This window comes from Thunnus albacares, chromosome 4 (genome assembly GCF_914725855.1).
Source record: "Thunnus albacares chromosome 4, fThuAlb1.1, whole genome shotgun sequence".
In the NCBI taxonomy this organism is placed as follows: domain Eukaryota; kingdom Metazoa; phylum Chordata; class Actinopteri; order Scombriformes; family Scombridae; genus Thunnus; species Thunnus albacares.
In genome coordinates this window covers 31,005,136-31,026,509 of record NC_058109.1, presented here as the reverse complement: position 1 = coordinate 31,026,509, position 21,374 = coordinate 31,005,136, and the positions used below count along the sequence as shown (strand labels likewise).

The 21,374-nt window shown below is 39.8% G+C and overlaps 1 long non-coding RNA gene across 1 annotated transcript; it reads left to right on the top strand.

The window, feature by feature from the left end:
- Positions 1-2,259: 2,259 nt before the first annotated feature.
- On the top strand, positions 2,260-18,056 carry LOC122981312. Its single transcript, XR_006403211.1, has 4 exons — positions 2,260-2,553; positions 6,365-6,406; positions 6,527-6,607; positions 17,895-18,056. It is a non-coding gene; the product is annotated as an uncharacterized LOC122981312 (long non-coding RNA).
- The last annotated feature ends 3,318 nt before the right edge of the window (positions 18,057-21,374 follow it).

The window sequence follows — 21,374 nt, the reverse complement described above, 5'->3', positions numbered from 1 at the left end:
CACACATAAACCTGTCAGCTAAAATCCACTGGCTGCAACTTGTTGTTCATCCACAAATGTTATTTCTGTGGCCACGGAGCAAAATCATCTCTCACTCCTCAAACCTTGGCCAAGAACTCTTCCAGGCCCTCCAGTGGGAAATGCCTCCGGGCAGAACCACAACATTTAGATACACTAACAGCTTCTTCCCCCGTGCATCTGCATTGCAGAATACTTTACACACACAACACTGGACTGAAGCAGATAATGTTTGCTTTCTAGCATGACTTAAAGTAAGGGTACTGTGTTCTTCTTTGATATCAGAATCCATGGTTTGCCTCCTGTCTCAGACCAACTATTAATATCTTAACAATAGTTCATTTAGAATAATCATGATTTTTCCCTAAACTTAACCAAGTACTTCTACTTTCCTAACATTAATCATACTGAAGTTGGATATTGTAGGAATTATTTTTTAAAAACATTGACATTGATGATTGTAATCCAGGGTTTTAAAGAATCATAAATTCACAATATGCTGGATAAATGGGTTATTAGCATCCACTGTCTATGCCAGGTCACTTTCACCACCTACCCAGTGCAATAACTAACTGTGCAATATGTCACACATGTATTACTGTGTACCACTGTGTGATATTATGGTATGTGCACTGTGCCGTATTGTAACTGTTGCCTTAAATAGCTTACTCACACATATTCTTGCTCGTCAGACTCTCATGCTACTCACACTTGACTCTTACACCTATACAGTACTTTTTTTCAGTGGAGCCAGATTGCTAGTGCAGACAGATTATTTGTGGCAAACTGCATAGTTTGCTGTGCCAAGAACTTTAAACCCATCATGGGCTGATGGTCTTTACGAGTGGAGCCAATGACTGAAGGCTACTGCTGCCATCAATTATGGGAGAGAAATTAAGTCTAAATTTCGAAATTCCAAGCACTCTGTAATACAGAAATAAAAATATACATGTATACATATAAAAAATGTGGAATAGTGGTATCTCTTCACCACTATAGCCATCAGAAAATTAATTTCAAGTTCCCTCGTTTTCTCACATACGTCATTCTACAACACTGGCTTACTTTTTTTTGATCAAGCGATATTTGATTCTATGCCAAGAATGTAATTTTACTGCAAGAGGCCCAGATAGCAAAATTGCTGTGGCCCAGATCCGGCCCACACCAAACACTTTCAGCACTTTCATCCGGCCCACATACCGCATGGAATGATGGCACTTGGGCGATCCGCTCCTGTTTCCCAGAGTTCTGGACCACAAGCAAGCCGTATGTCAACCAAGAACAAACCAGATAAACCAGGACTTGCTCACATCCAGAATACACATACTTGAGAGCACCGCATACCAAAAAAGGCTCAAATTTGATTTGGGATATGTGGGCCATTTCAGGCTCACATCCATTTTGTCTGGGCCAGCAGTGCCGCATCATCGCTTGAAGTGGCCCACTTCCATATGCTATCCAGGGGCCATGCCAAGTGTATGCTAGAAGAAACATTACTTGAAATATTGTAGAAGTCAACTTTTATTGATGATTTTATTGATTACATCACAACTCTCAACACTGACAGTTGGTAATCAAAGAAATTAACAAGCTGACACTAGTTCATGTACCAGCCATGGCATTTTAAGACATCGTATTCTTTGTTCCTCTCTGGAACAAAAGCTGTAAATGTAAAGAATAAAAGTAATAACCAAAATAAGAAAAAAATAAGAAGAATAAAATAACACTAAAATAAAAAATCCCACTGGGCCTGCATCAGGACTTTTTGACATACCTTCTAACAAAAGTTTCTTTTTAAAGATGTCCCACCCATGGGTTTTGTTGTGGAAAAAGTTTATGATACGTATAAAATAATATTCAGCCATCATTAATGTTCTTGTTAGGAGTGGTGGAGGAGGGACACGTAAAGGCAGGAGTGATCTAAACCTGGTGTGTGTTTATTTATAGAATATACCAGATAAACAAAAGCAGTTCAAGCCCAAAAAAAAAAAAAAAAAAACAGCCAAGAACTTCTCAACAGAATATATAGAAACTCATCAGTAGACCAAAATAAAATCTAAGCTAGACCCATGACTTGGGCAGCTAGCACATGCTACAAAACAAACAAAAAAAAACACCTGAGAGCTTCTATCTCCTTTTTTACAGGGAGCCCCTCCTCTTCAGACAAACCAAAGTTAAATTACAATCAATTAAGTCAAAAATAACCTTTCTAATTAAAAACAAGATGGACAATTTCTACCTGTTATTCTAAGTGTCCTAACATAGAAAACATTGACAAACATATTGTTTGGGGTACTTTAAAAGACTAATTCCCCAAACAATGAATAATCCCCTGTATACTCCAACCCACCTGGTACAGTCTGGGTTCCCCTACTATAAAGTCCTTTGGATTCTCCCACTTCCTGTTTGTCAGTTTGGATTCTTGGCAGCAGGTAAAATGAAGTGGAGCACATGGAGCACAACTAACATTTGTGTACTGAAACATAAATGAATGTAGCATAGAGACCTGACTACAAGGCAAAGAGTCGTGTGATGGTAAGTTAGTCTAACTACACACTTAGAGCAAAGTCTATCGTGCCGGCTTGATGGAATAAACTCAAGAATTTGACAATGCAGTGCATGTTTGGCCAGAGTGCAGCCCACTCTACAGAGGGCACAGCCTAGCACCATGACAGTTCTGATAACTGAGTTTTGATTTTAAAATAACAAACAAATAACATTGGTTTTGTACAAGAATGAAAAGTAATTAGTACAGCACTATCACTAGATAGGCAGTGGTATAGTGACACAAGGACAAAAAAGTAAAGAAACATGCTGCCTCACCTGAGAACTCACAACCCAGTCACCAGAGGAAAACGTTGGCATTGAACGTTTCTGCAAACCACAGAAACGTTGAATATATACGTTTCAACACGTGTATTACATATCATATCAACATTTCTACAAACATAGCATATTAACATTGCTAACAGTTGAATAATGATGTTTTATGGTGTGACAACGTTGTGGTTAAGGTCTGGTTAGGTTTAGGCACAAAGACCACTTGGTTAGGGTTAGGGAAAGATCATGGTTTGGGTTAAAATAAAAATAAAAATAAAATGAAAACGGCCGATGTCTCACTAAAAAAAGCTGGTTTTCTCGACAGAAAAACGGCTGCAAATGTCCTGACGTCTCGCTAAAAACACTTGCTTTAGTCGGTTGAAACAGGAAGCGGACATTGGTTTCGGTTTCAAGGTGGTCTGAACCATGTTTTCTGCTGATTTCCAACTTGCTGCTGCCAACAAACTTACTAACCATCCACCTGCCCCTCCTTCTCCTATATAGGAAAGATAAACTCATATAGATCACATGTGAACTACGTCACCTTAGAAATGTTGAGATGATAATATTTTGGAAATGTTGATATAATACGTTTTGTTGACATTTTGATATGATACGTATTGTTGACATGTTAATATGCAACGTATTTCATGTGTTGAAACATAGATATTCAACGTTTCTGTGGTTTGCAGAAACGTACAATGCCAAAATTTTATTCTGGCGACCAGGCTGGAACTCAACAATGAGCACTGGTGACATTGTTACCTTTGGAGGACGTAAGACTTTATTGATACACTTTATTTCTTTGAAACTATGTAACCTCAGAAACCACTGAGACACATGTTGTTCAGAAGCTAATTGAGGAGGTCTGAGGTTGCTCCAGAGTTGTGTTGAGAAGCTTGTTCTGGTTTTAATTAATACCGGTGGGCCTCCAAAAGCTTCTGAGTGAGAAGTCATGGATGACGGGTGCTTGATGAACCATAGAGTTTCAGAAGTCTGCAGACAAAAGCCAAGTGTATTGATATTTTGGTAGAATGGACTGCATAGTGGGAATATACTGTATTGATGTTTTGGTTGTTGTTGGTATTGTTTTTTTTTATTTAGCAATGTTACACTGCCCACTGTCAAACACCCATTATCTTTTGATGAATTGCGTAATTGAACACTCTCATTTCAGTAATTACAGCTGAGCCCAAAGCATTTAGCGTTTGAGCTCTGTCTTTGGTCCGTGTTGGTTCCATGTGGTTTCTTAACAGACAAATGTGCTGTTTCCAACACAGTCAGCCATTCCATTAGCCTACCATTATTGAGATTAATGTTGTTGTGATTGTTATTACCTGTAACATTGTTACGGGCTGAGAGTGGATCGGTGTGGTGGGGCAGTCTGGAGTGGAATGCCTGACTTCACTGTGAAGCCTGCGTGAAGTGTTAGAAGACATCTGTGATGGGACTGTTCACTTGTTAACCCTGATGGCTGACCCTGACACCCCACCAGCGAGCCAGGTTTCTACATTTCTACATCACTGGAAAAACCCATTGGCAGAAGAAATAATTAGTTAAATTCGTCATTTGTGTCCAGCTGTGCAATATTGTCTTAGCTGACTTTGGACTAGATCACTCAGCTTTGCTAGAGGAAAATGTTTGAGATGTCTGTCTGATCCGTTTCTCTTTTTCTCTCCTTCTTTGGTTGGACACCCAAATTGTACTTCTAATGGAATTTTTTTTTTCAGATTAAATTCTGATTAGAAACAAGATAATTTAATTGCCACCGCTTATAAGGCTGCCTACTGCTTCTGTATCCTATGTAGGAGAGTGATGTATTGGATTCTTGCAAGATACTCTTTGAATTCTTGTTTCTCAAACTTTCTTGCTGAAGCTACACATACCGAGCTGAGATCGTGGATAAATAGATACTCTCAGCTTACAGAGAGCACTGAGGCCCGGGGGTGCGAATGTGCCTTAATAGATGGGTGGTGATATACATAATATTTCAGTTTTGACAGCAAATCTGTTCTTAAGTTACTGTGACAGCCACTCAAATCTATGCCAGAAAGCTATCAAATGGAATAGATTATTCCCTGCATCCCCCGTCTACAAACCAGACTGAGTGGGGCATGACACAGTTCATCTGGCAGTGGTTTATGGGGTGGCATGCTGCCAGGGAACAAAGGCCCCAGCTTGGCAGGGCCATGTGATGGAACAACGGGAACATCTTCATAGCTCAACCTCAAACCTGCACAGGTAAAGAAAAACAGCTGTGCTCATTCACAGCCTCAGACGATCGCAGTCTCACTCCAACGTGAAAACACAGCTGCTTATTGTGCTCAGCGCTGGACTGAATCATACCAATTAATGTCCTCATGTTCCTTCCTTCCTGGCAAATTTAGATGAATGCTGCCATCGGTTCTCTCTTGGAATCGCTGAACGTCTCCGAATATCAGTATATCAACATCTGCAGAAAAGGCCATGTGTAATCACTGAGAGGCTCTTAGCTTCATGCACTATTTATATTTCTCCCTGAGAGGTCTCTGCTCTTCCTCACCATTCATGGAAATAAACATCCAGTTCATTCCTTTTGTACTGTAGTCATGATTTAACATGTCCTATCATTGCCTGTACAAGGCAGTTTCATTAACATATGACAAGACATGACAAAACTTCTGTTTCATTTGAATTCAGTCCGATTCAATCCAGCTAAAACTTAATTGGCCTCAAAAGAAATCTAGTTTGCAGACAGGGTTTCTGTAGAAGTAGGAAAAACACAGTATAAATAATAAAAAACATGGTCCAAATGCAAGTCAAATTAAACAAAATAACTAAAATTAATGAGAAATGCTGCATACTTAAACAAGCATGGGAAGCCACATCCCTGCATGTTCAAATGAAGCAGTCTACAAGAGCCAGACTGATTCTTTTAGTCCTCTGTTAACACCTACATTTGCACCCAAGAGCTTTCAGTGCAGAAGGGAAAAGCATTAGTTTTCTTCACCATCACCATACTCCTTGAAGACTTACTTACACCAAGTTCCCCAATCTGTTTATTACTGCCTCAGAGAGAAAGCAGCCAAAACATAAACAGGCTACTTATCAAATTCAGATAAAACTAATTTATCATTGTCCCTGTTCCTGCAGAACAGTAGGAATGAAAACATTAGACACAAATGTGATAAAATGTCTATCTAAATATCAAAATATGCAAGGATGTGGGAAGAGCAGAGCCCAAGGGGGAGAGTGAGTCGATGAAATGTGCCGCTATGAGGACACTACTGACCCAGATAGTGAAATGTGTCTGTAAGGAAGCCCAATATCCTGTTCATAACGGTCATATCTACTTGACATGTATCTGATTTATCATTTGAGATAACATCTGGTTTCTCATATACCGCAACTTAAACATTTTATTTATCCCTCAGAATTCGTTTCAGCTCTTGATAAAGTTTGCAAGTTAAAAGCTCTTTTCCAAACTTCACCGACATGTATTTTCTCTCTGCATTCCATCTTTACAATCTCCCTCCTCTAATTCCAGTGTCTGCCTGCAGTGAATTACTTTGTCGAAGGCTGCTTCAAGGTGTGTAACGGCTAATGTTTTCCAGCCAGTCTAATTTGTTCACATTTTATCTCCATCTTTATGCCTCCCTAACCTCCTAGCCCATTTCTCCCTACTTTCTACTCTTTTTGCATTTAATAGGGATGCAGCGTTTGATCAGCATGACTCTGCAGCACTTCTAAAGTTCAGTGGTCATAGAATGTCGCTGAAGTTCATGCACAGGTCAGTGAAGCAACAGTGTTCTTAAATGAGTTGAACACGACTGTACATAGCCTAGAGGCTGAGACAGAATAAACTCAATCCGTTTTGTTTTTTGTTTTTTTTGAGGAAATGTGAAATATCATGAATTATGCTTCCCTACAAAGGAAAAGTGCAGTGACATATTATTTTCACCACTTATCTGGCCAAAATTGAGTTCTTGCAGTGTTTTACTGTACGAAAAATGATGCCATAGAAATGAATAATTTTCATGAAGAAGTATGTAAAATGTGGAGTAACTTTAGCTAAAAAAAACAAGCCAATCTGCACTAAGTGCAGTATAGTGTAGTAACTGCATTCTGTCTTTTTATCGCTGCCCCCACTGCAGTTACTACATGTCTGGCATGGTATTCAATCTGTCACAGAGAGACAGTTGACAAGACAGCTAAAGCAGATGAAAGCTAGCTGTGAGCAGTGTTGCCAGCTTTGCAATTTTCTCACTCAATCAAAAATAACTAGCTTACTGCCGTCTGAGTTTTTTAACTCTAGGATTCATGTAATTTTGTGTAAAGTTTTGTAAATTATATATATTTAAGTGTGTTAAACTGTAGATTAATTTATTCAATTGAAGATTAACATAACTACACCATGAACTTTAAGTACAATCAAAGTTAAAATGGACAGGAAAGCTGAGAGAGAACATATTTTTTTGAGATACAGATTCTCTCCTTGAAGCTTATCCAAAGGCAGAGTGCAGTATCTGCATTTTTTAGGTATCATGTAGGTTCTACAGCTTTTTGGTAAAATAATCTGCCCTAAAAAGCTATAAAATTAACTTTCTATCTCTTATGCACTTTGACAGCCAGCCTGAAACCTTTAAAACCCTTTTTTCAACTTAACTTGCTCTGTAGTCGCTGCTCTCTGCCTTTGCAGGACATGATTTATAATGATTATAATTTGGTGATGCTACAATATTAATATATGGCTGAATAATATTTTGCCATAATAAGTGAGTGGCTGCTAATAACATACATTAAGCATCATGTAATAAAAAAAATAATGAGACTGTGTAATTAAAATAATTAATATATTGACTGCCTGGGGGCACCAGGCCTATGAATTCACTTTGTGTAAGTCCAATCAGTCAGTGCAGCTCCAGTATATAAGATATATAAAAGATATTTACTATATGTCCCCTTTTCAGAAAGTGTGTCTGATTCTGTAGCTGCATAGACTTTCATTCACTTCCTCTTCGTGCTGTATATAGATGTTCTGTATTCCCAAAGATAACTACTGTATTTTACACAATACTGAATTAAATTTTCATGACTACAACATGTTCCAGCATATATTGTGGCCAATTGTTGGCTTAGTAGTGATGAATAATTAATGACAATTAAGCTGTTTGCACAGTATAGTGTTATTTTACAGTTTGGCATCACCTGTTTTTCAAGATGATAAAGATGTGGTTGCTTGTCACATGATTCCCCCTTGTTTTGGCTTTTTCACATTTCTAACTGAGGTCATAATGAAAAAAAAATTGCCAGCAATAATCACATGATAAGCACTGGGGACTGTTGTGTCCCAGATATCCCGGTTGTTTCTATATTACAGGGTTGGAGGGTCATATGCCTCTATCAAAACAAAGTGTAACAATATACAGTAAAGCAGAGGTGATTCATAGCTTCAACTGCACAGATTAAATAATTCAGATGTACTCAAACAAATAAATATGAGGCAGTTCAGTGAGAACTATCAACACTCAACAAGGTTTAACTGAGAGTGGAAAAATACCATAGACACTGATTGCCCAACCACTGCAAACAAAAATGAAATAAAACACATATTCATACATTTTCAGATGCACATATTCACTGACAGAATTGGTTAGTCAATGCAGTATTTGGAAGCACGATGTGAGCATTCAGGCTATTGCAACACCAAACAGAGATTCAGTTTTCTACTAAAGGAAAAAAACCCAATGAGAGGCATTGCAGAATGTGACGGAACAGTTGTCAGACTGTTGTTTTGCACTGAAACAAGAGACTAGACATCACTCACAGCAATATTTCAGTATTTTAAATAGACATCCTGACCATTTTTGCTGCTTTACAGTATATTGCATGCAGTTAAGTGAGTACTTATAGACCAGACATCACAACACAAGACAGTGCTTACCAAATTTCCTCAAATAGTGGCCAGGGCCTTTATTTACTTCAACTACAGAGGGTACCAGGTCTTTATTGGAAGCAGGCTTATATTAGAGACAGGTCTTTATTTCTAATTCCCTCTGTTTGATAAGTATATTTGCTCATATTTTAGTACAAAACTTCCTTGTTTTCTGATTTGCTTCCGTTTGATCTGTTAAAGTTTTGTCACTGCATTACCAGTAATCCACTTACGTCAACATGCAGAACAATAATTCTAGCTCTTGAGTTCCACCCGGGATGTTTTGGCAGTGCGTCACTTAGCTGTTGTTAGCGGTATGTGGGTAGCATGCTCATGGATGTGTGCTTGCCAGCTTAGCCAAGTTACCATAGTTACCCTGATTACCCACGCTCATGTAGTGTCACTGCCGTCATTATTATTGAAGTGTGCCGTTATCACCGTATATAAACAATATCACCCCTCCTCCATCCCTGTCCCCCCTCCCTCTCTGTAACGATCAGCTTGAGCAGTGATTCTCAAAGTGGGGTCTGTGGTGCTCTGCCGGGGGTCTGTGGGTTTTTTTGGGGTTTTTTTTCTATAAAAGGCTTCATAGTTCAACATATAGTATTTTAATTTTTAAATCCGAAGTAGTGGCTGGCTGTGACCAGTGGTCAAAGGAGCGGCTGTAAAACGGCGGATAAACACATTTCATTTCCTATAAATTCTTCATAATAAAAGTCCTCTGTTATTTTGTTATTTAAAAGCTTTTAATATGAAGCAGCAAAAGTAGGAAATGTTGTATTTTCATCAGCAGTAACTTAACATGACACAAACAATAAATAGCACCGCTAACTAAGCAATAAACACCTTTCATTTCCTAAAGGTTCGCAGTAAAAGTCTTCCGTTAGTTTGTCGGTGGAGAGCTTTTAATATGAAGCAGCAGGCCCGACTCTGGAGATGGTCCATCTCGGGCGTAGTTTGGCGAGTTTAAACTGGTAACAGAAACGCAATTCAACACGGCATGGTTTGACTTGCAGCAGCCAAAATTGTCAATGGAAAAGCCCTATTATATGCCTGCAGTGTCTTGCCAATGAGGCAATGAAGTCTTTCAAATTGAAGAGACATCCTGATACCAAGCATCCAGATTACATAAAAAAAAGACTGGTCTTATTTTTTTGGGAGGAAGGGTGAGAACAACTGCCAGCAACAACGTCTGTTCCTGCTAAAGCACAGCGGGCCCCCTACCTGGTAGCACAGAGGATCGCTAAGGCTCAGAATCCCCACATGATAAGGGAGGAGCTGCTGTTCCCTGCTGTGGTGGAGACGTGTGATGTGATGGTGGGGAAAGATATGGCTGCCAAAATGAGACGTGTACCTCTGTCTAATGACACCATCAGATGACGATTTGAAGACATGTCTTCCGATATCAACTCACAACTCCTGGAAAGATTGAGAGTGTCTAAATTTGCGGTTCAATTGGATTCCACTGATGTCTCCAGTTCAGCTCAGCTCATTGAGCTGGTTTGTTACCCGTGGGAAGAAAGGATTCAGGAAGATATTTTATTTTGTCAAGAGCTGACAGGGTGAGCAATGGGTGAGGGGATTTTCAGTGTAATAGATATGTTCATGGAGACTGGCAATGTGAGTTGGGAGAATTGCATTGCAATTTGCACGGATGGGGCAACTGCCATGACTGGACGCAAGAGTGGGGTGGTTGCTTGGGCCAAGGAGCATAATCCAATGATGCTAGCTATCTGCTGCATGGTGCACAGGCAGGCTCTGGCGTCAAAATCATTGAGTCCTGAGCTACACTGTTCAGAACACCGTGGTGACTGTGGTCAACCACATCATATCTAAGCCACTGCAGTCCCGTTTATTCGGCCAGCTCTGCAGGGAGATGGGCAGAGGACAGGACACCCTGCTGTTCCACTCAGAGCTGAGCTGTTTCTCCCATACAAAAGTGCTACAGCAGGTGTACAAACTGCGCTCAGAGCTGTGTGAATTCATCCAGAATGACAAGCCTACTACTGCAGTGCTCTTCTCGGAACCCGAATGGATCGCACAGCTTGCCTGCCTCACAGATGTATTCAAATTCCTGAACAAACTCAATTTATTAATTCAAGACTGATATGCCTCTATCCTGGAGGTAAGCGACAATATCAAGGCAACCTGTGGCAAAACAGAGATCTGGAGAGGGCAAAATGGCATTAACTACATGCTCCCCCAACTCATGGAGTTTTTGGACACAAATCAAATACCAGCTGAGATTGTGAAAAATTTAATCGGTTCACATCTTGCCTCAGTGACTATTTCAATGACTATTTCACTGACGTTGATACAGGTGCCTGTGACTCGGTGCGTGACCCCTTCGTTGCCCGTATATCAGTGCGGAGTCTCAGTGGAAAAGCAGAGGAGGAGCTGCTGAACCTAGCATGTGACTGGACGTTAACAATCTAATTCAGCCTAGGGGCACATGTGGACTTTTGGCCTAGGGTTGAACGGGAGTATCCAGAACTCGTTGCTGTCGCCATGCAGATGTTGCTCCCCTTTCCACCCACATACCTGTGAGTCGTCATTCTCAGCGCTGACCACCATGAAGACCAAGTCCAGGGCTTGGATGGGAGTGGAGATCGACCTATGTGTATGCCTCTCATCTATTTCTCTATGGATGGAGAAGTTGTCGAGCGAGAGACAAGCCCATCCCTCACATTAATGGTAAGAGGGCGCTATCTCTGTCTTTGTCTCTCTTTCTCTCTCTCTGTCTCACTCTGTGTGTGTGTGGGGGGGGGGGGGGGGGGGGGGGGGGACTATGTGTGTGAGCAACAGAGATGTCACATATGTTGCATTTATTGATTTAGTTTGTTATGTGTGTCTTCACTTGCAGAGAGAAGCAATCAGCTTCATGGACAGTCTCTCATTACTTCAATAGTGTCCAGAGCTGGATGCCAAAACAAAATAGTGGTTTGGGATTGTAGAAATGTTGCAGATGTTTTGCAACTACTTGATACATATGTTGCAATGCAGGCATGTGTTCGGTTTGTTATAGCCTGTATTTACTGACTTTTATCATTCATTACTTATTTACACAAAACGATTTCCTCTCTACGAACAATTTCATAGGCCCACTGGCATAGGAATAGGGGGAACAACGAGACTTTTTGTCCCCCCACTTCCAGGTGTTATGGTAATAAAATGCTAACGTCTAAGCCAGGTATTACAGTCACAGCGATAACGTCGAAGCCTACTCCAACATGTTGGACCTTTAAATCCAATCATAATCACAACACGGAGGACCATGAGTAGCCTATTATGGCTGCCAGTTCAGACTAGTTTAAATCATTTGACCACCAAATACAACATTGTGCCCTATTTTTTCGTGATAGCGCAATGACGAGCTCAAGCAGCACACGGACAGTTTGGTATTGTGGTTCCCAGCGCTGCATGCACGGTGAACTGCCAGGAGGAGACGCGCAAATACGCAGCGCTAAGAGAGTTGTTCGTGTTTTTGTAGAAAATGGGTCTTAGAAGTTTCAGAATTACGTCTATTTCTGGAGCAAAGTCACTCCGCTGCCACTTTGTGATTTTATCAACACGAGCAAACTAAATACTTGCTATAAATGTGTCTGTACTGATCTGTAAATGAATGTGAGTGATTCTTACAGTATCTGCCGTCCACAATTGTTTATACTGTATGAAAAGCTTCTTCTTGAGTTCATTAAATCTCTGCAGCATCTGAAGGCAGCAGGACTGAAATGTTGAAAAATCTGCAGCTTCTGAGATGCTGCGTCAGAGCGCAGTGCCGTTACGCACAGCAGTTCACTGTATTTACCTTCATTAAATCGGCTGAAAACCCCCTGGTTTTCAGCCAGATGCATAAATGATGCATATCAACAAAAAACATGTATACACCATTTCCCACACATAAACTGGTATTTATAAAAGCAGAATGTACGGTGAGAATGTGCGCACCTCACACATTCTTCAGACCGTACACATGTTCTTCTGAAGCAATCGGAGGGTGATGTGATGAGGTGGAGAGGAAATATAAGCTGAGACAGAATCTTTTAGACAAACATTGTTTATGTTGATAACCAGCTGCACTGATTGTGTGATTGTTTTTGCGTTTACACTGAGATTTGTAAAATGCCAATCAAAGGCTCATTTATTAAGGTAACACGGATTAATTACTTTGTGTGAGTAATTTTATCATTCTTTTAATTTACCCAGGAGTCAACATTTTATTTTGCTGTTAATATTATTTTTATTTTATCCTTAGTTGTGACGCACCTTGTAAAGTCGGTTTAGAGATGAGCGCTGCAAACTATGATGAGATTGCTCAGATATCACCGATGAGTTAACTGTAAAGAGCCACACGGCTGTGCGTACTGGTCATGCGTAATGACAGCTGTTCCGCTGTTGGAGGACCTAAACTGCACTTTATTTCCAGTTAGTTTCACTGGCAGGTGTACAGACTGGTGGAGCAGGCATCATGTTGATATGAAAACAGCTGGTTCAGGGTGTATCTTCATCCATTTATGGCTCATTGTGGGGGTGGAAATCAGGCTCGTGCACGTGCGCCCAGTTCCCCAATGACTGAGTTTTATAAAACAGAACCATACGTGCGCACAGCTTTATAAATCTAGCTTTGTGCGTACAAACAGTTTTAGTCATAAATCTACACAGTTTTATGCATCTGGTCCCACGCTTCTGCAGAATAACCACACACACCTCTACACACATCAGCTTGGTCAGTTATAACTCATAACACTAACACTAACTGTTTATGAATGACACGTCAGGTTAGCAGCTCATCAGCCTCTTTTCCAACTTTCTTTTCAACAAAAGTAGCGTCTCATATTTTATTCAAACGCTGTTGTGTAACATTATTTGATAAACTATGTGACCATTTACGAGGTGAGATGGGCATCATCCAAAGCTGGATGTCCCCCCACTTCAAAACTCATTCTGGCGCTGCTGCATAGGCCTATCACATTCAAGTCCCAGGCTAGGCCAGTTATTGTTCTTTTTATGTCTTTATTGTTTTATACTATTTATATTTTATATATTTTATATTTTTTACTGCATATTATTTAAAATAGTCATAATCCACATTTTATCTAGTCTATGTATGCACAAAGAGTGAAAGACTTTGTCTTGTGTGTGTATGTTCTGAAATGCACTTCAAATGAACCCTTTCTCTTGATTTGCCTCTGACATTTTGTTTAGGTGCAGTGGTACTTGCAGCTAATTGATTGATTGTTTTATAGGTATTCTATGTTGAGATGGTACAAATATTTTTCTATATGTAATATCTTCGTAATATCTCTCTAATACATTTCTCCTGTGTTGTTCTGTCATATAACTAAGACTACAGAAGTGTAAAAAATAGTCTACATCAGATTAATCTAAGGGACTTACATGTCAAGTCAACCTTTATTTATATAGCCCAAAATCACAAATCAGAATATGCCTCGGGACTTCCATGAGGGGGTCCCTGGCATATTCTCTATCTTGTAAGGGGTCCTTGGCTGAAATGAGAATCCCTAGGCTAGAGGACTACACATGTACTCATAGTTACATCCAGGTAACTACTATTTATTCTTAACCGGCATGATCATGCAGGTGCCAGGAGGTCATCCACCCTTGCTTTTTCCCCGGCCTGTTTTTGGGGCTGGCCTTTATTTGTTTGTGTTGACCACGCCCCCAGTCATTATCAGAGACCTGGCTTTTAATTGACGACTGTCTTTTATTTGAGGAAATACAGTAATATAACATGTTAGAAAAGTTGTTGCGACAACACAAAGTTAGCAGTATATTGTGAGTGCCAAAGTGTTAATGAGGAGGATCGGGACAAATGCTGGTGGGTTTACTTACTGTGGGCTAACTAACATCATTGAGTCTGGCTGTAGCCTGAGTTGATAGAACTGTGCACTTGCAGTCTCTCTGTCTTCCCATACAAATACAAACATATAAGTAGGGGAGTTAATGAGCGGCTCTTCTCCAAAGTGGTTCAGTGCAACCTTGACCTGCATGACATTCCCAAAGTGGGTATCTAATCAAGTTTGGCAGCATTCAACACATCAAGCTGAAAATGGATCACTGGAATAAAAGAGGTGGCAAAAAAACAAAGAAGCAAGATGCAGACAATGATTGTGTTGGTTTTAACAATACTTGTCCACACAAAGAAAGAAAAGGGCACTCATACACACACTCAACGATTCAAAACCAACAGCTGTCAAACAACAACACTGTCTCTCACAGCACAAGTGAATAATCAAAGCAGTAAAAACTGTCCATTTTACGAATTAAATGACTCATTCTCAGTTTTAAATCATTTATATTATAACTTGGACTTCCAGAATTATGCTGCCATGCAACAAAAGAAAGGAACTGAATTAAAAACATTTTCTACCGAGTGTCAAAAGCTTAAACAAAGACAGAAAACTGTCCAGAGCAGCAAAGCAAAGAGGAAAGACCAGGGGCCACATGCATAAAACTCTGTGTAAATTCATGACTAAAACTGTGTGTATGCACAAAGCCAGAAATATGCATAGGCATTCTTTTCGTCAGAATTATAAAGCTGTACTTACACCCTGTTCTGTTTTATACATCTTAGTCATTGTGTAATTGTACGCACGTGCAGCCTGATTTCCACTCCCACTGTAAGCCATATATGGATGTAGACACTAGGGGTGTGCCAGAATACAAATACGTTATTCAGCAAAGCACAAATAGTGGGGTTTTTTTGTTGTTTTTTTTTACAAATATTTGTTTCATACAAATATTTTAAAAATGATTTGTTTTTGGGAAGAAAAAAAAACATGTTAAATACCAGCGCATAGGACGGTTACATCACTATGTCTGTCTCTCTCCTCTGCTCCACTGTTACATCTATCAGCAGGTCTCAATGAGGAGAGTCACATCCACCTGCTACATGACGCACATTTCCTAATTCTGACATCACTCCCAGAGTTGGGGGTGTTCCCCAGAGATAAAGCTGAACTACTGACACAAATGAAGTGCTCCCAAGGGAACACTTCATGAACACTTATTGTAACACTTTAATTTTCTAAAATTAAAAGCGTAATAAAAACAAAAACAAAAACAGGATTTTTAAACCTCTTTCCACTTTTATTCAAATACAAATACAAATAATTTTGCTGCTTCAACAAATACAGATACAAATACAAATACTGGGCCCTCTGCACATCCCTAGTAGACACTCCCTTAAGCAATCATTTGCATATAAAAATGCTGTTTGCGCCACAAGTTATCAGGCATGGCAATGAAAAGAACATCAAAGAAGTGACAGGGACCATCAGCTCTGTAAGTTCTGAGCAAAGAACCCTGGCAGAAGTAAAAAAAAAATGGTTGGATTATAAACAGGAGGCAAAAAAGCCCATCAGTCTACACAAAGAAAGCATGAGGGCAACAGGAGGAGGGCCAATGTTACAAATCAACTGGTTTTCCTGTTAACTTGTTATCTTTGTTTGAAAATGTTGGATGTTTCTCATGGCGACAGCAGATGTTCCAATCATGGAGAGGAAATGTTGCTGACCTTGCAAATGCTTGATTATGATATTATTATTATTATTACATTATTATATCACTCATTATTCCATAGACTAGGCTATCCATCTGATTAATTCAGCTTATTGATGGTTTATGGATCTACCAAAAATGTTTAACTTCAGAGGCACAACAAACTGGGCTTGTGTGGCTGCTATCATTGCAATAACAGTGGTCACAAGTTAATCTAGCAGAGGTACTTTAAAAGCCAAAGATAATATACGGTTGTTTTTGCTTCAAAATAGGCTGTGAGTTTGGGTATATTGGTAGTGCTCAGTGGTGTAGCACAATATACCGTAAGTTTTCCTTTAGATTTAACACCTGGTGTCGAAACCCGGGTGGGGAGTTTTTATTTTGAAGAAAATACATTAAAATATGGTTAAGAATATTTCTGATCCCACAGTTTCATTGAACTCCATTGACCATAAACTGAATTAATCAGATGGATAGTCTGCTGTTGCCATGAGAAACTCCCAAGGTAACCAGTTAACAGGAAAACCAGTTGATTTGTAACACCAGCAACCCCTGCTTTATCTAGTGTGGATAAACACATTGCTCCTAATTTGGGCCATTCAGCTTTGCATGGAATTGTTAATGACCAGGAGGGAGACACAGACACACAGATGGAACATGGTATGTTGGTTGTTTTATTAAGATGGTTAAATTAAGCTCGACAGAACTGTTTATTAAACAAAATGTTCCGCAGCTTCAGGCAATGACCATTAGGGATGGGTATCATTAGGATTTTATTGATACTGATATTGATGCTGATACTGCTTATCGATATTGCTACTTATCGATACTCTTGTTGATACTACTTTCCATAATTTGGTGCAAAAACAAAGACATGATATGAAAAGTTGTGAAGTTGTGAAAAGATTCAAGAGTAATTTTATTATTGCTTTTTTGCAGAAATAAGTTGAATTGTTTCCTGAGTTTCCTGTATGTATAATAACAAAGCTGTGGCTGCTGCTTGACTGATGTTGTCTATGGGATTATTTAGGAACATAAGAAGTGCATAAAACTGATGCTAACTGTGTCTTGATTTAATAACTAAAGACTTATTTTTATAACGATAGTGAGTGTTATCTTGAATTGACAAGGTTGAGACGGCCACATTTTTAGTTTGGCATATCCCATCAGCATCAGAGCCGGAAGGCTGCACTGAGGACGCAGGTGGAGCTGCTTTGCTAAAACAGTCAAACACGCTGCACTGCTTCAGATTTAAAGAAGTATGTGTTTCATAAAGTTTCTGATGTTATCCCCTTTACACGCAACGACCTTTTGCAGATATTGCATTTAGCTGCATTTTCATGAATTTGAGTAAAGTAATGACTGGAGAGCACGGAATGTAAACACACAGTTATGCAACGTCAAATGTAATCACCTGATGCCATCAGCTTTGTCATCATTAGGGGACTAGGGAATTTGAAAATGTCAGCTATGTTAGAATGAATCAATTTTACATAAATTCCACTAGCAGCACTGTTTGTCTGAGAGCTTATCAATATTTCAGTACTGACCAGTCAGGAACCAGTACCAATTTAGTACCGGTTCTTGATACTCATCTCTAATAACCACAGTGGCTCCCCAGGGACACAGGAGATGGAGGGTGAAGAGGCTGCATCTACGGCCGGTGCCAGTGCACATGGGGAGGCTGCTTCCACTGCTTATGCGCCATCTGTGCCATCGCATAACCCTGCAGGTCAGTCTTGGATGCGTGTCCTTCCAGATGCTGTGTTGGAGTAACAGAGAGACATTATAAATGCAATCGACAAGTTAAAGAATAAACTTTTTTATGAGTATTGGATGTTTTCTATATGCTTTGAATTACACACATGAAACTTTACTAACCTATTGTCAATGCATCACATTAAGACACATGTCAATAGGTGTTTGAGCTTGCTCATGTGGGATCCCATGATTCTGATGGTCATCAGGTCATGGGTGCTCAGGGGGGAAGGGAACACCATTCTTTTGTGCCACATTATGCAACACAGCAAAGGCCTGGATAATCTTGCACACCTTTTCTGGCTGATATAATAATCTACAGCTAGATGCATCCAGGCACAGCCACCTTCCCTTAAAAAGGCCAATGAAGCATTCTACAGCAGAGTGAGCACGGCTATGCACTATACTGTAGTGTGATTGTTGCGCCATCTGAGGATTACTAAAGGGGGTCAACAGCCAGGAATGCAGCGGGTAGCTGTTAACCCCCATAAAAGATAAGCACAACAGATTTTATATTGTAGACTGCCAAATCTCAATATTAAGCATGTATTTTCACTGGCACAAACCTTACCGAGAAGCTATCCATCCTTTACTGCACCAGCTTGCTGTTTTCTCCCAATTCTGCTCTGAGAGAGTATAAATGAGTCATGGGCAGGGCCTTGCCATTTAGCTACAGCGTTTGTTAGCACCATTTGCGCATCACATATTATCTGGACATTGACAGAATGAAAGTGCTTTCTGTTCACAAATACATATTCATCCTCCCGAGGTGCCCTTATAGCAACGTGTGTGCAGTCAATTGCTCTGATCACGTTTGGAAAACCGGACATCGCTGCAAATTGCATTTTGATGTCAGCCTGCCCACCCACATCATATGGGAATCTGATGTATCTCTGATTTAGATTAATAATGCCATCCCACACTGTGGGCTTGACACGGCTTAATGTTGACTGAGTTGTTATCCATCAGCTCCCTCTAAAATGTCCCTGTTGAAAGGAGTCCAAGCGCTGATAAAACCTGAAGACAGACAGGATTTGTGTGGTTTCTTTGGGTCTGGTGCTGTAGAGCTGGACCCAGTTCCTCACACAGCTCAAGGAGAACAGCCCTTGGAAGCCTAAAGAAGCACATGAGCCAATTATCATCATTATCCAGAAAATCTGAACAATCTCTAAATACTCGTTCTCATCTTATAGCCGCATTGGCAAGGTCCTCCAACAACACCAGAGCTGCCATCCTTGTCACGACCATTATGCTCGGTTGCAGCTATTTATAACACCCACAGTGTCATCCTCTGCAGTAAAGTCTTAATTATCAGCAAACTGAGCAATTATTAGTTAATTAAAATTGTATCGAAACAGTTTACTAAATGCCTCATAATAAAGGATTAGGATATAGGATAAAACAGTGCTAAAGGAAACAAAATAAGAAGAGGCCTGATCAAATTGAGCACACAAACAATTATTTACAATACAGTTTAAGAATTGAAGTTGGCTATTTTGTTATATGTTAAATTCTGTGTTGCCTTATTTAGCATTTTCACTTCACTGTAACACACTTGGCTTGCTTTAGAAAACCGTATGTATGCACGGTCTAAAGAAAGCATGAAGCGACTCATTCTCACCGTACATTCTGTTGAAATGGTGTATGCATGGTTTTTGTGCGTACACATCGTTTATGCATGTGGCCCCAGGTTGGTAGCTGAATCAAAGTGTTTTTCCTCTGTACATGGGCTATATTAGAACATTTCAGACTCAGCTTGTCAGACTCTGCTTTGCTGTATGAACAGTAGGTAGACTTTTATCAACTTCAGAGGTACTTTGTTAGGTGCAGGTGTTCTTACTGGGAATCCACATCAAAAGCGAGACGTGAGCAGCGTGTAAGTGCAATTGAAGCGTTCTGTCCATTCAATCAACACCATCTCCTAGCTGCGCTCAGCCGTCTCTGCCCACAGCTGTCTGTCAGCAGCAGCTCCTGAAGAGCTGAGAAGACAGCTGAGGGCCGAACCGTCTTCACCAGGCTGACTGGTTTTTATATAGGCTCCACGGGAAGAAATATGCAACGTTTGTATTCATTGATTCATATGTTTTATTTCCCTGCCCGCTGCAGTGAGCGAGGGGAATGTGCCTACTGTGAAACAAGCAAGCTCATAGGCAGACTGGGAATCTTGATCAAACAATATAGATACTGTTAATGGGTTCAGAATAGACTAGGACTTGAAAAACGTGGGGGTCCCGGAGTGACATGCATCCCACGTGTCTGTCTCTGAGTCAGTGTGGATTGTTACATTTGATACAATGTATCTGTCTCTGTGAGATGTGTGAGTGACAGATGTCAAAAACGCTTTTAAAAAAATGGTTTCTATGTGGATTAGGTTAAGCTGCGCTTTGTGCATAATTCTTATAATAGAATTCTGAATGTTAGCATGTTACAGATATGTTAACATATGTTGTGACATCAAGGTCTGCTTAGAAATGTACACATTTTAAAGTAAAAAGCATTTTAGTGGACTTTCAATATGTTTTTTGCCTTGCAATTGTGTCAAACACATGGTTTTCCTGTTAAAACCCAAACTTGTCATGTTGCAGAGAGAAAAACCCATATTTTCATATTGTATTTGATTACTGCATTCACAGATCCCACAAATACAGTATCCAGTCACTGCTCACACTACATGTTTCTCCATCTATTTAACAGCTCAATATTATGTATATATCTATATGTGCATCGATATATTTAAGCCATATTAATTATTTTACATTTTCTTCGTCTGAAACACTATCAACAAATAGTCAGACTAATATCATTCATGGCAAATGTTTCTCTTAAGTTGTTAAAGAAAAGGTCTTTAGCCAACTGTGTCTTTAGTACATTACAGTAATAATAGTTTTGCTATACGTATTACATTGTGATCACATTGTGTTTTATATACAGTATTTGGATTTTCTTCCTCAGCAACCTTTGCACTGTATAGGCACCATCATACAGTGTATAACAATGCGGCCTTCTTTTTCTTTGCATTTCCTTTCTTTTTTTAATCTTTCTACTTCTTCCACTTGTTCCACCTCTGACAAGTTCACTGTAAGGTGCAACCCACATCTCTTCTTTTTTTCTTTGCAACACATACCTAAAGTGCACCAATAAAACAAAGTGTTATTCTCGCCAGTGGATGTTGTTATACCCCTAACTTTAGAGAACTGGCAGTAACAACAATGAGAGCAGTACTGTATGCTGCCAAGCCCGGAGCTTAAAAAACTCTCACTGGGAATCACTGTACAGCTTCAGGTGAATTTCATCTTTCTGATCACTTTCCACTTGTTTTCTTTTCCTCTAACTTCTCTCCTCA